The following is a 14,044-nucleotide window of genomic DNA, read 5'->3' on the forward strand; positions in this document are numbered from 1 at the left end:
AAGAAATAAGGGCATGAGAAGCAAAATGGTAGAGTGAAGGGCACGAGATATGAATTTAATTTTCACCTTAAAATCAAAGATGGTTAAAAAGAAGCTCGTCCTAGTAACCTCCAAATCAAATACGGTTTTACAAAAACCTTTGTTACCGTCTTTAAAAAGTTGGACTTAATTTCAAAAATGTCACTGTTTATTTTTCTACATCGGTCTTCCGAGAACTGACTTAAATTCGACGTCGTGGAAACATGCTTTTATAGTAGTGAGGTTCTGATCAAGGAAGCTTGTTAGGAGGAGGACATAATAATATTGGGATTTCATCAGTTTCTCAACCAATGTCTAGAGGCTAGTGGGAAAGAAGGATTCAAACAGATATTCACATGGCCAAAAAACCACTTAGTGAAGCACTCTCACCAAACAAGGCATCATCATAATCATCATCAACCTTGTTAGTTGAAACAAATTCAAACCTCTAGTAAGTAAAGTTATTATTTACATCTATATTCATATGGTCTTGATTACTTTCTCTTTATTTTATTTCTTTCTTTCTATGTCTCTCTTTTATCTACTCCGCACACTCTAAAATGGAATGTAGCTAGGTACCCATGATCCTTGTAAATAATGTAATCTTATGAAGACATATACAAAAATAGAAATTCAAGTCGTGCATGTTATTTTATTTCTTTCTTTTTATGCCTCCTTGTTCCAGCATTGTAGGAAACAGGAACAATAGGTCGTGCAATCAACTGGCAGCTTCGGTGGAAGTTGACCAACCCCCAAGCAACTTTGTTTAAGTTGTTTGTAAGGCAGTGCTTAAGCGATTCCTACATTAGTATAACTCCAATCAAGACCCAAAATTGGAGCAATGTGATGGTTTTGGGAAAGACTGATAACCATGTTGCTTGCTTCCTCAATGGATTAATTGATTTAGGTTACATTCCCCCAAAGTATTAATATATTTACATAAAACCATGCATAAACATGTGGTTCAAAGTAAGAAGGGTACCTTTAATTCCCAGATTTGTAAGGTTAATTTCGTAAGCAGAAACTTCATCCGCAACCAACCTCACATTCATTCGTGTGTTCATGTTCGACAATGTGAAAAACAAATGATGATGAGAAGATGATATACACAATGAACACATAGTGGCAACAAACAACTGACCTAGCAGCTCAGTGAATACATAAGAAGAACGAAATAACATAGACATTGACAAGTGTACTTACCAGCTGAAACGACATGGCAGCGACGCAACACACCTTCAGCAAGTGACCACCTTCGATCTAACATGAGTTAAAGGGTTAGAGAGGGAATGTCGAAAACAATGTCAGTCAGTGGCTAAGAATACGATGGAGCAGCTAGCGTGGGTCACAATGGAGCAGACGAGAAGGCTAAGGCAAGTGGCTGAGAATATGATTTGAAAATGTGGTACGTACAGTGCTCCTGAGTCATAATTATTGGGGGAAAAAATGAAGTCGGTTTTCTCTAAAAACCTTTGTTGTTGTTTTCTCAATAATTACAAAATTACCACCCAGGCACATTCTAAGACGATCATTAACAATCGTCTTAATATGTGCATTGTAAAAACGATTTTAAGCTCTCTTAATTACAACTTTGCCACCACCTCACATTCTATAACCGTCTTAGAACGTGCGTCGTAAAATATTATATTTTTAGTAGTGATTGCTTAAGATTTTTTAAGAATATTTTGTCAAAAAACTAAGGAATAAAAAAAGTTATTTTAAACTCTAATAGAGGAAAATTAACAGATTGTGAGACCTCCAAAATTAATTCTTTTTTAGGGAGTCCACAAAATTAAACACTTCACAAAATTAAGATAAAGAACTAATTTGATTAAGCAATCATGAACCATGCATTATGGATATGAATAGAGCCACAACTAAAAAATGTTTTTTTTTACGACATGTATTCAAAAATGATTATCAAAGTACCGCCCTTGTTAAGTAGCGGTGGTCTTTTTGTAATTAATTGGAACTTTTCAAAGACGGGTGTTGTCAAGACCGTCTCTGAAATTAGATTTCAACCTCGTTTTTTAAAAAAACCCGTCGTGGATCAAAATTATCTGGCTGCTTTCCTCTTTCTCCTCGCGTCTGTTCCTCTTCTCACTATTTTTTATTTTCAACTTTTAACTCCCTTGCGTTTATTCCTTTCCCTCCCCTCCCTCCATGTCACCCCCTCATGTCTATTCCTTTGCCCCGCATTCCACTCTGTTGTAGAGAGAGAGAGAGAGAGAGAGAGAGAGAGAAGTGGATAGGTTGTCTATACATCTTCGTTTGTTGCTTGGGTTCGTTCGCCTTCACTCTCTGACATTCACATCATTCATCAGGCAAGCAACACCCCTTCTCTTTCATCCTCATTTCTTCTTCGTTCTACTATTTCTTTTCTCCACTTTATGTTTTTTTTGCCTTTTCTTTTATTTTTGGATTTTGAACCCTAGTGTTTCTTTCGTGTTGCTTTCTTGTTTTCATAGCTACACAATAGATAATGTCATGTCATATTCTTCTTCTTTTGCTCTACCTAACTTACGTTTAGAACTTTCTTACGAAACTGCCTATTCTTGATTGTTATTATTATTTGATTTGATTATGTTATCATTTTGATTATTATTTGATTTGGTATTATGGAAAAGAAAACCTAGAAATGGAAGGAAACACAAATTGAAAGATTATGATTTGTTTCCTTATTTAGAGTGCATAATCAGAGGTAGCCAAGCTTAAATATGGAAAGAATAAAATAAATTTGTCAAGAGATTTGATTGTCTCTTCTATTTTGTATCGTGATTGTTTGATACTTGTAAATATTATATTTTATTATTGTTGTTTTTTAGAAACTGATATCAAGCTGCAAACTCTTCTTATTGTTGCTCAGAGATAAATTAAGATTCTTCTTATTTTTCCATTGTGTTTCCACATTACTCTATAAGTGCTGCGATTTTTTTTTTTAATTTATGAACTTAAAGATGGTGGGATAATAAGAAGAAGAAGTAAAAGAGTTTACTTGGAAAAGGATTAGTTTTGAGTGAATAGGCAATTTAGTCCCTGACATTGTACCCATTTTGCATATTAGTCCCTAACTTAATGTTAAATTCAAAATAGTCTCTATCTTTGTATAAGTGTTGCAAAATAGTCCTTCCATTAAATTCTAAAGTAACGCTGTTAGTGAGGTCAATTTTAGTGCCATGTGGACCATCCAACGTGGCACTAAAGGATGACATGGCATGACACATGGACATGCCTCCTAAAAGAAGCCACGTCATTCGATGATAACAAAATGAGTAAATTAACAATTTAGTCCCTGACTTTGTACCCCTGTTGTATATTAGTCCCTAACTTAATGCAAAATTCAAAATAGTCCCTATCTTTGCATAAGTGTTGCAAAATAGTCCTTCTGTTAAATTTTAAAGTAACGTTGTTAGTGAGGTCAATTTCAGTGTCACGTCATTTGATGATGATAGAATGAGTGGCTTCTTCAAATATGATGGTTCTGAACCAATTGAGGCACATATAAGAAAAAGAACCCACACACACTTGCACAAATAAAAAGAACCAAAAATCCATAGCAACAACCTTATCTCTGCCTCCGTCAACACCAATGGGCGAGGTCTACATAACCATTCTCTTTTCCTCTTTTTTTTTCTTCAATTACCATCAATGTATCATAACCATGATATTTTTTTTTGTGTTTTGAATAGGAAGACAAAAACCAGAGGAAAACAAAGTGGAGGAGAAAAAAGCAGAGGAAGAAGAAAAGAAAGAAGAAGAGAAAAAACCAGGGGAATCAAAAGATGACAAGAAATCCAAGGAGAAATTTGTGCCGCCAGAAATCGTGCAAGGCATAACCTTCGCAATGCATGAACACTTTAAGCACGATTTCTGGCATCTTTTAAGTTAGGGACAATTTTGCAACACTTATGCAAAGATAGGGACTATTTTGAATTTTTCATTAAGTTAGGGACTAATATGCAACAGGGGTACAAAGTTAGGGACTAAATTGCCTATTTACTCATTTTGTTATCATCAAATGACGTGGCATTTTTAAGAGGCACGTCCACGTGCCATGCCACATCATCCTTTAGTGCCACGTTGGATGGTCCACGTGGCACTAAAATTGACCTCACTAACAGCGTTACTTTAGAATTTAACGGAAGGACTATTTTTCAACACTTATGCAAAGATAGGGACTATTTTGAATTTAACATTAAGTTAAGGACTAATATACAAAATGGGTACAATGTCAGGGACTAAATTGCCTATTCACTCGATTAGTTTTTATTAGCATTTTTGGAGATAAAAGTGATAGTGCATGTCACTAATATCAATTTTTTTCTTGGTTGGATTTTTTCTTATAGAAATTTATACATTCCATGACAGCCATACAAGGGGCACTTATTACTGCATCAGTCTTTCAAATCAGTATTGGCTTTTTTGGATTTTGGAGGCTTTTTGCCAGGTAATGTACATGCTTGAGTTCAGAATCTCTTTTGATCGTTATAGTGCAATTTGCTTCTTTGAAAAAAATTAGCTATATTTTAGAATAGAAAAATTCACTAATATTAAGTTATTAACTATACTAATATTGCAGGTGCCTCGGCCCCCTTAGTGTGGTTCCCCTTGTCACTTTGACTAGCCTATGGCTCTTTCTATTAGCATTTCCAAGAGTACATGCATTGCTCTTTTCTTATCATATATATTGGTAACATATTTAATAATTGTCTTTTGATTCTTGAAGATGGTAGATTGCATTGAAATTGGTCTCCCTTCATTTCTTATCCTTGTCATTGTGTCCTAGGTATGTTGCTTTCTTTACCAAATACCGAGGCAAAAAGTGTAAGTTCAATTTTTTTTAAATATGTTATCCAAATTCCTTGCTATTTAATATATGCTTTTATCGATCAACTGTTAGTTCAAGTGGTATATGTTTGAATTTTCTGAAGTTCTCGAGTTCAATTCTTGTGTATATAAAAAAAATCATGCTGGAAGAGCTACCTCCACCATGTTGTGCGTGTTGTTGCTTGAATAAGATTGTCTCCTACAGAGGACATCTATGATCCAAACCAAATAATATATATGATTCTGCTTGACATTGCTATATGCATAATTTCACTTGGTTTGGCAGACTCTTGAATAAAATTTAAGTAGGAATATTAAACTAGTGGTAATGTAAGAAGTGATTTACACCTTTGTTATATGTGTATGTTATATATAAAAAAATTCAACATTTTAAATTGATATTTCTACTCATGTTAAATGAATGGCCTGACAGTACATTCCCCATTGGCTGAAAATGAAATAGAGAGGAGTTAATCGTTTTGCAATCATAATCTATATTGGAATTGCGTGGGAATTTGCTGAAATTTTGACTGCAACTGGTGCATACAAAAAAAAGATCGTCTATAACTCAATCAAGTACTGCTCCTTGGTCAGTCTTAAGTAGCTTGCTTTTGTTATTAAGAATCGTGTACTGCTTTCAAAACTATATAATTTATTCTATTATAATAGATGATGATATATAAGGATTTGAAGCTTCAAACTAGTGTTTACAACTATGTACAAGTAGTTGAATGTGTTCTCAGCACCTCTTATAAAATGCACACACACACATGGATGTCTGGTCATTTGCTGATGATAAATTCATGTGTGTGGATAGTCATCTGAAGTTGTATTCTTCAATTAGATTTCACTCCATTAATGCAGGATAAGAGTTCCATATCCATTTCAATGGGGACCCCTTTCTTTCAGTGCTGATGTTATTTTTGCTATTGTTGCTGCTTCTCTTGTTGCAATTGTAGAGGTTTGCTTTTTTTTTTTCCTTAATGTAGACAAACTTGTGGGATGGTTCATGGTTGTTATAGTTTTTAATAAAATTATCACAAAGGTTAAAATATTGACTTTGTGGACTACACATTTGATTTGGGAAAATTCTGTGAACTGACCTTGGTCTTTTTTATATTATCTAGTAATTGGACAATTTGCAGGTATATAATTAAAGTTATTTTTATTTTGATCTATTTTGATATAATTTTTTATCTTTTCATTCTGACAACAGTCAACAGGAACATTCATTGCAGCATGGAGATTAAGCAAAGCAACCCCTATTCCACCATCTGTGCTTGGTCGTGGTGTTGGCTGGCTGGTACTCTGTGATTCTTTGATATTACATTTGTACGTGCATTTTTTTTTCTAAGAAACCAAACTTGTCAATTTTGACTATTTTAGGGCATAACTACTCTTTGGATGGCTTTTTTGGCACATGAATCGGATCCACTGCATCAGTGTACATTTTGTTACCTTTAAAAATCATCTGACTAGCTATTATTCTTAGGCTAAGGATGTTAATTAGTTGTCCTGGTTCTAAGCATAAGATGATTTGCTACTATTCACTCAATCAATGTTAACATGTCTTTAAATTTGCTTTCTAATGGTATTTAAGACTTTAGCGCCTAAGAAAATCTTGCCAACCAGTGGTTGACGTAGGACATTTCTGTCTGAAAATGATGATCTAGATGTTGCCTGTTGGCCCAATATATGAACAATTATGGCTGCCTAATTGCCTTCTATTAAATGTGTGAACTTGGAAAAAAATTATTTTACCTTTATATTAAAGACATTATCTAATTTTCTTTTCTTTTATTTCCTTGAAATTAAGTGAAAATGCAGGACTCTTGGGTCTAACACGAATAGGAAGTCACAAAGTCATCCAAATATCAGCTGGATTCATGCTTTTCTTCTTTATAATAGGTATTGCAATGACTTATTCCAATTTATAAACACTCAGACATATTGGTGAAAGCAAAACATGTGTCTTCTGGAAATACTTGATCCTGGGTTCTATTGCTAACCCAGCAGTTACAGTGCATTTAGTAATATGTTTCTCCATCAAATAGGTCTTTGGTTGGACCTTTCTTTTAACTAAATAATATAGTAGTCATGATTAATCTGTAAATTTGAAAACTCAATTACAACTCTTAATCGTTTATTTCTTTTCCTTTTCTTGCCTCAAGATATTGATGGTCAATCGTCAATGTCTTAATAACTAACCATTCTATAGACTTTCCTGTTAAGTGTAGAAGCAAGCTTCATGATGAATCAAGATTGATTCAACGAAGTTTTGATGATGACAAAGGTGATGACAAAAAGCTCAAAGATCAAGAATGAGTTCAAGATTGAATCAAGTTTCAAGATTCAAGCTTCCAAGAATTAAATCAAGATTCAAGACTCAAGATTCAAGAATCAAGAGAAGACTTAATCAAGATAAGTATGAAAAAGTTTTTTCAAAAACTGAGTAACACATAGATTTTTCTCAAAACTTATTTACCAAAGAGTCTTTACTCTCTAGTAATCGATTACCAGATTGTTGTAATCGATTACCAGTACCAAAATGTTTTTGAAAAAGTTTTTCAACTGAATTTACAGCGTTCCAATTGATTTCAAAATGTTGTAATCGATTACAATGTTTTGGTAATCGATTACCAGTGTGCTTGAATGTTGAAATTCAAATTCAAATGTGAAGAGTCACATTCTTTCACTAAAAAGCTTTGTGTAATCGATTACACTGATTTGGTAATCGATTACTAGTAATAGTTTTTGAACAAATCAAAAGATGTAACTCTTCAAATGGTTTTTGACTTTTTCAAATTGGTTTTAAGTTTTTCTAAAAGTCATAACTCTTCTAATGGTTCTCTTGACCAGACATGAAGAGTCTATAAAAGCAAGGCTTTGTTTTGCATTCCATTATTCATTCAATTAATCATTCTACACATCTATCTTTTCCAGTTCATTCTTTACACAAGCAATTTTTCCACATTGATTTATGAGTCTCTTTGAACTTCTTCTTCTTCTTTGTGCCAAAAGCTTTCCAAAAGTTTTATGGTTTTATAAACCTTGAAAACTTGTGCTATTCATTCTTTTCATTCTCTTCTCCCTTTGCCAAAAAGAATTCGCCAAGGACTAACCGCCTGAATTCTTTTAGTGTCTCTCTTCTCCCTTTTCCAAAAGAACAAAGGACTAACCGCCTGAATTCTTTTGTGTCTCCCTTCTCCCTTGTCAAAGAATTCAAAACGACACAGTCTGAGAATTCTTTTGATTCTTCCCTTTCCCATATACAAAAGATTTCAAAGGACTAACCGCCTGAGAATTCTTTTGTTTCCCCATTCACAAAGTATCAAAGGTTTAACCGCCTGAGATCTTTGTCTTAACACATTGGAGGGTACATCCTTTGTGGTACAAGTAGAGGGTACATCTACTTGGGTTTGACTGAGAACAAGAGAGGGTACATCTCTTGTGGATTAGTTCTAGTGGAGGGTACATCCACTAGGTTGTTCAAAGAGAACAAGGGAGGGTACATCCCTTGTGGATCTTTGCTTGTAAAAGGATTTTTACAAGGTTGAAAAGAAATCTCAAGGACCGCAGGTCGCTTGGGGACTGGATGTAGGCACGGGTTGTTGCCGAACCAGTATAAAAACTCTTGTGTGTTTGTCTCCTTCTTCCCTACTCTTTTAATTTCCGTTGTGCACTTTAATTTCCGCTTTTACTTTTGGTTAAGTTTCTTTTCTATTCTTCATTTACTTAACAATATAGTAAAAGCCTTAGAAGAGTAAATTTTTAATTTGTAAAGGTTTAGGAATAATTAATTCAACCCTCCCTTCTTAATTATTCTGAGGCGACCTGATCCAACATTGAGAAATTTATTTCAAGTTGAGTAAGGTGTAATTTCTTTCTATTGATGCTTTATAATATTACTCAAAAATAATATTTGCTTAAAAGAGATATCTTAGTCCTTTTTTTCCTTATTCCAGAGTTCTATGTAATAAGTGACATTGTTATGGCTGATAAAAAAAAGTGGCATTGTTATGATGCAACTCAATTTTTTCCCTTTAAAGCACTCACATTGTCACTGTGCATGTCTTTTGACATACTCTATTTTCTGAGCCTCTTACAGGTCAAAAAGAAAAAGCTTAAGGAAGAGAATAAGAGGAAAGCACTTGAGGCAGAGAGAGCAAAAGAAGAGCAGTTGTTGAGAAAGCGTCAGAGAGAGGAGAGACGAGACAAATACCGAAAGGAAGACAAGCAGAATAAGAAAATTCGGAGAGCAGAGGTTCCAGTTTATGACTTGAAATTGTCTAAGTAAATTAAGTTTGAGGACAAAAAGAGAGCAGTTGTTGGCCCTGTCTAGTTTTGGTTTTGTCGTTTCTTTTTTTTTTATTGTTTGTTAGTGCGGCTGCAAGAAACTGATCAGGTAAAGTTCACTTTGCCTTCTAATGCTTTTTTCTTTTGATTCTTTGAATGGTATTTTTTGTTTAGTTGGAAAGAGTGAGGGATGGAACGGAAACATGAGTTTATTTGGAAAGAGTGAGGGTATTGAGTTTGATTTGATTCCAAGGTTGTTTTAAACTGGGGCTATTTGTTTGGTGGATGAGATTTTTCTGGAGTGCCATTACAATAGGTGGCAGAGGTGTTTCCCTGGGCAGAGGAACCCCAAGTATGAGATAACTTATGATCAGTGCTTGCAGCTCTTCACTTCTCTCAAACACAGCGGAGTTCTTGTTCATCAATGGTTTTAACTTCTAAAATTTCCTGATGGATGGGTCAAACCCTATATACATGTTCTTAGCTTCTGCATGTTTCTTCTTCTTCTTCTTCATAGTTTTCTTAAGATCTTCTGTTTGCTACTCTATTTGTGCTGGACAAGGGTTCATTTATTTCTTTCAAATATATTGTTATAATTTGTAATTTATTAGCTGTTGGGTGCAAATGAAATGCATCTTTTTCATTTTTTGGGATATAAAGGCTCCAAATACAAAAAATAAAAAAAAAATAGCATTTCTACATCGGTTCTGACATGACCGATTAGAAATGCTAACCATTCTAAGACAGTCGCGTATGAAAGACCGTCTTAGAATGTTCAGCATTCTACATCGATTCTTCAACGACCGTCGTAAAATGCTGAGTTTTCTACATCGGTCACAACTGAAGGACCAATGTAGAATGCTAAGCATTCTAAGACGGTCATTGGCAATCGTCGTAGAATAGGTGACCACTTTTGACGACACCCCCTATGATGACGGTCGTAAACGGATGTAGATAGTCTCCCATAACCGATGTAGATTGTCTTTTTTCTAGTACTGAGATACGTAACGACCCGCCTAGTCGTTACAAAATCACCACTCTAATAATTGGAAAATTAAATTCTTTTTCTTTCTTTTATGAAAACTCCATTATTTTTGCTTATGAAAATCATAGTAAATTTGAGTTTCACTAATACATACATATATATATATATATATGTGTGTGTGTGTGTGTGTGTGTGTGTGTCCCCAAACACACACCAACGTTTAACCGAATACATGAATATTAATACAGTAGTTCAGTACACATCATACACATAATGAAGATTGAACCAGTTCGTAGATATAATTAAATCTGTGATTTACATCCTTAATCCAACAAAAGAAAATCATGAACCACTACGGATGACCTGATTAACAAAATACAACTCTCTCCCCAAAATAATCCCAACATCATTACGTCGGCTTGGCGGTTCCTCAACAGAATCTCATCCCTGCACCTTACTGCTATCATTCTGCTCCTGCAAACAAGGTTCGCGGTCATCACAGGTATCAACCACATGATACAAAATTGCAAGGGTGAGTTCATTATAAAAAGAACCAATGTTAAATACAAATAATCACAATTAGCAAGAAAACGTAAGCAAACATCATGAGCTTACACAACATTCATTATCCAACACTCACATCCGATAATTGTTCATTGTCCACATCCGACAATTACTCATCATCCATCCATGGATCCAATCAAGACTGCACAGAATGATGCATGCACCTGACTCAACTCTCAGATGCAATGTGATACGTACCAACAACCAAATCCCAGGAAATAACCTAAGCGTGTCCACACGACACTCTCACTTAGGAAATCATGCAGAGTTCATCGAGACCACCCGGTTGTACACATAACTGGCCCCCCACAGGTGATCAGCCTGGGGCCAAAAGGAGTTCCCTACCAGGTGACAAGCCCCCTCAGTACAAAGTACACTCTACCACAGTTATTCTATTTCCTGTGTCATATGAGCTATGAACATGGCCAAAAGCAAGTGCCAAAGACCATGAACCAATTAAAGCGCCTAAGCATCCCCTCAGAAATGCTTCGATTCTTTAACCACGCTTGTCACCCACGTTTGGGCCATCCGACAAGGTCAATGCACTCCACCCCCTATGAACATACACTACATACGGTGTATGAACGTGGCCCAAAGCAAGTGCCAAAGACCTTGGAAGATCAGTGCACTTTGCCCCCCACAAACATACACAACATCCAACGTATGAACGTGGCCCAAAGCAAATGCCGAAGACCCTGAAAGATCAATGCACTTCGCCCCTCACGAACATACACAACATGCACATGCCAAAGCATTTCCAACATCAATCAACATTCCATTTTCACATCATTCTTAACATAGACATCATCTCGTCTCAATGACGTTATCAACACAACAACAACCTCATTTTATATTCACATAATCATCAACAATACCATCAATTCATGTTGACATGGTCTTTATTAACAACGTCATCTCAAATCAATATCATCATAAACATCAACATCACCACATATTAATTAAAGTCACCAATAGCGACATCAACAATGAGTCTCATTCCGCATATAAATATATTTTCCATGCCAGAGGTTCACACTCCCCAGGTCTTCAAACAACACAAGTTTAATAAACAATAATGTCATTCATCAACAATAGACATATCACATCCCATTCATTAAAAACATAGTTTTTCTTTAAAGAAAATCAGCATGCAACAGGGATAGGAAGATATTCTCATAGCTAGGTTCCCTGACCCTAAATATGGTGTCAAAATGGTAAATTTTATAATAACTCCCCTCACTTATCGTGAGCTCTTTGTCAGTTCTTCTTTGCGTCACTTAGAGGTCTCTCTCTCGTTCGCACTTGTCAGTCTAACGCAAGTCTCTATTACGCCAAAACGAAAGAAATTTAGCATAGGCTTAAAAAACAAGATCAAAGGCAACATTCGGGGTCAAATACAACTATCAAAACATATGGGACTGAGGGGTATTTCGGGTTCTACAAAAAAGAAACATCTTTTTGAAATTCCGATCACGCCAATGCAACTGGGGTTCAATGAATGTCGCAAAAACAACCTCAAGGTTATAAAAAGATAACTTTTACAATGTCTCATTCTCTAGGGTTTTTCAAAGGAAGTGTAAAAACACCCCATTACAGTACCCAACACATAAGAGACACTAAGAGGAACTCAAACTAGTTAGGAGAAGGCTTAGAAGTCAAGGTTACCTCAAAGAAACTTTGAAATAGAGGATTGAGGGATTTTCTCCATTGAATCTTCGAGGAGGATTCTGAGGATTCCGCTCCGATTAAAGTGTTTCTCTTGGTGTGGGGGTCCAACGGCAAGCAACGGCGGCTCACGATGGCCACCGGTGGTCTTGGGTGGTGGAAAATAAGGTTTTAGGGTTTGGGAGACGTTTTTAGGGGAAGAGGAGAGTGAAAATCGTGTTTTTCACACTAAGAACGTATTTATAACCTGCAACTTTCGCTTAGTGGGCCTTCTGGGCGCTCAGCTCACTTCCTCTCGGTTGGAAATGGGCTTAGCACAGCTTTGGGCCGCTCAGTGAAATTCCCCTCGGTTGGAATTGCGCTTAGCGCGCCTTTCTCGCTAAGCAGGAGACAAAAAGTTATTATTTTCAAGATCCCAATGGTCAGACTGTAGAAACCTATCTTAGGGATACCCAGACAAAATTTTAAGATGATCCAACGGTTAATAAATCTGATATCACGATTTCATTGAACTAGGTTTGGGTAAAATCTAAAATCTCATACTTTCAACTTAGCTCAACAAAACTCCACATAATTCAACATCCATATCAAGAAATTCACACATGACTAGTTCAAGGCATACTTCAACTCATTCAAGTCTATCATGTAGTCAAATAACACAACAAAATAATCAAACATAAAATATAATTACTAATAATATATATATATATATATATATATATATAACATCAAATATAATTACTAATAATATATATATATATATATATATATATACATATATGTATATCAGGGTTTTACAACTATCCCACCCTTTTAGAAATTTCGTCCCCAAAATTTACCTGACTCAAAAAAAGATGGATAGGCGGCTTGCATCTAACTCTCTAATTCCCACGTGGCATCTTCTCCTGATGTACCTCCCCAGATCACCTTGACCAATGGAATCTCCTTTCCTCTTAGGTGCTTTGTTCGTCTATCCTCGATCCTCAAAGGCAATGTTTCATATGTCAAGTTCTCTCTTACTTACACGTCATCCAATTCGACCACATGAGATGGATCATGGATATACTTACAGAGTTGAGACACATGAAAGACATTGTGAAGATTAGAAAGTGATGGGGGTAATGCAATTTGGTATGCCACAGGGCCAACTCTCTTAAGAATTTGGAAAGGACCGATAAAGCGAGGTGTGAGTTTTCGAGATTTCAAAGCTCGACCAACCCCTGTCCACGGAGTGACTCTCAAGAATACATGATTACCAACCTTGAATTCCAAATCTTTCCTCCTCTTATCCTGATAACTTTTCTAACTACTTTGAGCAGTCCTCATCCTTTCTTGGATTAACTTCACCTTCTTAGTGGTTTGTTGTACCACTTCAGGTCCTAGGGTGAGGTTTTCTCTAGGCTCTAACCAACATAGAGGTGTCCTACACCTTCTACCATATAAAGCTTCATAGGGAGCCATGCCAATGGTAGAGTGAAAACTGTTGTTGTAGGTGAACTCTATCAGTGGCAGAAAACTCTCCCAACTTCCCTTTTTCTCTAAGACACACGCCCTTAAAAGGTCCTCCAATGACTGAATGGTCCATTCAGTTTGGCAATCAGTCTGAGGATGGTAGGCTGAACTTAGTCTAAGCTTGGTTCCCAATGCTTTGTTCAGGCTCTCCCAAAATCTAGAGGTAAACCTAGGATC

This window comes from Glycine soja, chromosome 17 (assembly GCF_004193775.1).
Source record: "Glycine soja cultivar W05 chromosome 17, ASM419377v2, whole genome shotgun sequence".
NCBI lineage: Eukaryota > Viridiplantae > Streptophyta > Magnoliopsida > Fabales > Fabaceae > Glycine > Glycine soja.